Genomic DNA, 4,296 nt, shown 5'->3' with positions numbered 1-4,296 from the left:
GAAGTATGTCTGGTAGAATTTGACTAAACACCACTTATAACTAATTACCTCAAATTGGAAGTATGTCTGGTAGAATTTGACTAAACACCATTTATAACTAATTACCTCAAATTGGTAATATGTCGGGTAGAATTTGATTTGACTAAACACCATTTATAACTAATTACCTCAAATTGGTAATATGTCTGGTAGAATTTGACAAAACTGTCAACTATGCTTAATCGTCTCAAAGAGGTAAAATATCACGTATATTTGACTAAACGTCATTCTAACAGGCAGAATTTGATGAAAAAAAGAAAGAATGTTTAGCTTAATCTATAAACCTTGAGTTAAAATCAATTTCTTAAAATAAAAAAGCCCTTAAGATTCTTAGATCTCTTTTGTTTTTACTCTAAAGTAAGGTCGATTTAAATGGAGGAATTAAGGCAGCTATCAACCCCTCATCTTCAACCAGGGCGGTTATGTGGTCTAGTGGTATGACACTCGCTTTCGGATCGGAAGGTCCAGGGTTTGAGCCTCGCGCTCGGCGCATAGCTGAGTCCTTGGAAAAGGCTCTTTACTCACATTTTCTCGCCGTACTCAGGTGTAAAATGAATACCTGCCGTGGTCTTTGTCCGAAAAATTGAAATATCGCCTAACAGCCGTCATGTCCTGTCCTACATTTTAACTGTTGCTATTGACCAGGGGTCCCTTGTAAAGCGCTTTGAGCAAATTTAGTGGATATGGCGTTATATAAAGGTCAATTTAATTTAACCCGTCAACCACAACAACAAAAAAGAAGATGAAAAAAAGAAGAAAAAATAAAGAAAGAAAGAAACCGAGGCGTCTAGGAGTCTATAATTTCAATATAAAGAACTTTAACGTTTTATATTCTTGTCAAGTTATTTAACGTTTACGTTGCTGCCGAAATAAAAAGACGTTTTGTTGGTGCAAGCCTGTTATGATAGGCAATCGTTGGCACCGGGGTTATTCCATGCTAAATTAATCACCTTGACCCGGAGTAAGAAATTGAACAAACAATGAATGAAACGGTGCGCATGGGTCATGGTAAGATTACAACACACAACATACTTTACACCGTACGGATTTGCCAACTGAGATTTTCTTTGGTATAATAATACAAATTTAGGACTCCGATTTGTCCTACACAACTACAGTAAACATTTTATTTTTATTCAATAAAACAAAACAAAAAAGGGAAATGTCGTTGCTGAGCACAAAATATGGTTAAAAGTAATCAACAAAATGAATATAACAGGTTAAAAATAGAATACCAAACACGAAATGTTTCGGATTTTATATACGGTATCGTTTTTGTTCAACGAACAACAACAACAAAAGAACACAATGAAGACATAAATAAATACATTACTAAAGACACACACACATACACACAGACACACACACACACACACACACACATATATATATATATATATATATATATATATATATATATATATATATATATGAACAGTAAAGTTAGGTGCCCCAAACGTAAACAATAACAAGTTGCTAGTGATTTCCGTTAGGGACCGGAATAATTTACGCACAATATAGGTCTCCCAATTTTGTAGTTTGAGTTGTAGGCAATACACTTTCAGTATTGAAAATATGTTTACATAAAATCTAACAGTTGCAGAAATAATAATATAAGGCTAAATTATTATGAAAATCAGGCTCCGAATAATTCTCGTTTTGTTCACACCAGCGCAATAATTTGCTCTGGTCTAAAAATAGATAGACTGTAACTTTTGATAAATTTTAGAAAATTTTACCTTTTGTTCAATAAAATATCCATATCTAGACATTATTTGATGCATGATCGAGTATTTATGAATATGTGTTTCTTTTGCCACCTAACAGCCAAATTTTAAAGGTTATTTTTTTCTATTATTTACATTGGAACGTGAGCTGTCAAGACAGGAACATGTGGTTTGCCACGTGCTTCTCGACCTTTGTTTACGTTTGGGGCACCTAACTTTACTGCTCTATATATATATGATCAGATCACATTTTTTTGTCTGTGAGAATTATAAATTATTGAGGATTCAGGTTGGCAGCTTTGCTAGAACATACTTTACACTGTCGATACCCCTCTACCGACTTCACTTGTTATCAAGAGCGCCACAAGGACAAGTGAAAGAGACAACGTCAGCTCAATGAAGTCCTCTGGTGAGTATTTTAAAAAGTAGCGTATGTTCTAATATATATATATATATATTATATATATATATATATATATATATATATATATATATATATATAATTTTGACATTTACCACAATGTTGGAGTCAGTCTACATCGATGTTTCAGGCCTTTTCAGCCATCGTCAGGACTGTGTGTGACATGAGTTTGGTTTGTTGTAACACACAGTCCTGACGATGGCTGAAAAGGCCTGAAACATCGATGTAGACTGACTCCAACATTGTGGGAATATATATGATTCATTGATATATGTTTGTCCTCGTGATTGCATTTACAGTTATGAACACAACTTAGGGAAAAAGTCAATGTCAATGGCATTCAACTAATCGACATGTTTCGGATGAGCTTACTTTTGTAATGCGTGGCCAAATACGTATCTATTCCCCACTAGTTGTAAACAAAGAGCTACTGGCGCGCTACATTGCCAAATGTTTCTGAGTCAACTAATTTAACCACACAATGGGGACGATCTATATTATTTTTCCATGTGCTCGAGTCATTTTGGTCACATTGCAAAATGCTGTTGGAAATGACCTACATAGTTCATAAAATGTGTTTACAGTTTTCGAAATATCCAAGATCATATTAGACTAATTGTGACCCATCGTCTCAAAACAGTATTATGTCGGATCGAACCAGATGCTAAAATGTGAATTTAATGTTAAAACTGGCATCAGCACCCTAAAATATGGTGCTGTACACACACACACACACACACACACACACACACACACACACACACATACATATATATATGAATTGTCATTTATGAACAAAGTACAGGAAATCCGCGAGAAAGAAAAAGAATGCAACAATTCTATCAGCTTTCTTGAGGCGTGTATTGACTGCATGTTTCGAGCTGTTCCTTTCCTGGTAAAACTAGGAGCGTTCGGTGTTTATATTCTCAATGGCGGACACTTGGATCCAATGACAGGCTTTACAGCGATGCATTTGTTCCACATATTAAATTATCCATTCGGATTAATGCCCATATTCATCCCAATATACGTTGAAGGAATTGCTGCTCTCAGAAGAATTGAGAATTTTATGAAAGGTGATGACTTTCCCACAGATAATGTGATTAAAAAGCAAAAGTCTAAATCAGCTATAACTATACCCAAGGGGGAGTTCACGTGGGACATAAGCAGAGATGTCCCAACCCTACGTAACATTGATATAGATGTTCCCGTGGGGAGTTTGGTTGCCGTTGTTGGGATGGTAGGTACAGGCAAATCATCACTTCTCTCTGCGGTTTTAGGAGAAATGGAGAAACTGAAAGGACTTGTAGAGGTCCAAGGGAAAGTTGCTTACGTACCACAGGAAGCTTGGACCCTCAATACGTCTCTTCAAGAAAATGTTTTGTTTGGATCTCCTATGGATACTGAAAGGTACAACCGTGTGGTTGACGCATGCGCATTAAAGCATGACATCAGTATGATGGAAGGTGGGGATAAAGCTGAGATTGGAGAAAAGGGAATTAATCTATCTGGCGGCCAAAAACAAAGGGTCTCTCTGGCTAGAGCTCTCTACAGCAAAGCTGATGTATTTCTTTTTGACGATCCACTAAGTGCAGTTGATGCTCATGTGGGAAAACACATCTTTAATGAGGTAGTCAGTAATAAAGGAATCTTACGTGGAAAAACCCGGGTGTTGGTTACACATGGCTTACAATGAATGGTTAACACATGTTGATTCGATCATAGTCATGAAAGATGGCGAAATATCGGAGTCCGGATCATTTGAAGAGCTAACCCTCCATGATGGAGCATTTGCATACACGTCACCCATCAACGCTCACTTAACGGAGACAATTCGAGGCTTGTCATCAGTTCGGTCCTATGAGCGCGAGAAAAGGTTTATAAAAAAGATGGAAAAACATATTGACGAATTCAACAAATTTGATATGACAGAAATTTGGTGCTCATTTGCTTTGCATATTCGATTAGGTCTTCTGCCCCGTCTTATAAATCTTATTGTTGGACTTATGTGTATTGCCGATAATAACGTGACTTCAGGAATGGCAGGGCTTATTATCTTATACGCAGGTGGTTTCAACGAACAATTGAATAGGTTTTTCTGGCATGTCA

At 36.5% G+C, this 4,296-nt stretch overlaps 1 pseudogene; it reads left to right on the top strand.

Moving 5' to 3' along the window:
• Positions 1 to 2,976: 2,976 nt before the first annotated feature.
• LOC144965272 (ATP-binding cassette sub-family C member 3 pseudogene) overlaps positions 2,977 to 4,296 on the top strand; it is a 2,062-nt pseudogene continuing 742 nt past the window's right edge.

The sequence above is a fragment of the Berghia stephanieae genome, chromosome 1, assembly GCF_034508935.2.
Source record: "Berghia stephanieae isolate SIO BIC M18660-M18661 chromosome 1, UCSD_Bste_1.3, whole genome shotgun sequence".
NCBI lineage: Eukaryota > Metazoa > Mollusca > Gastropoda > Nudibranchia > Aeolidiidae > Berghia > Berghia stephanieae.
The sequence above is the reverse complement of the archived record's forward strand: the minus strand, read 5'-3'. Positions and strand labels throughout refer to the sequence as shown.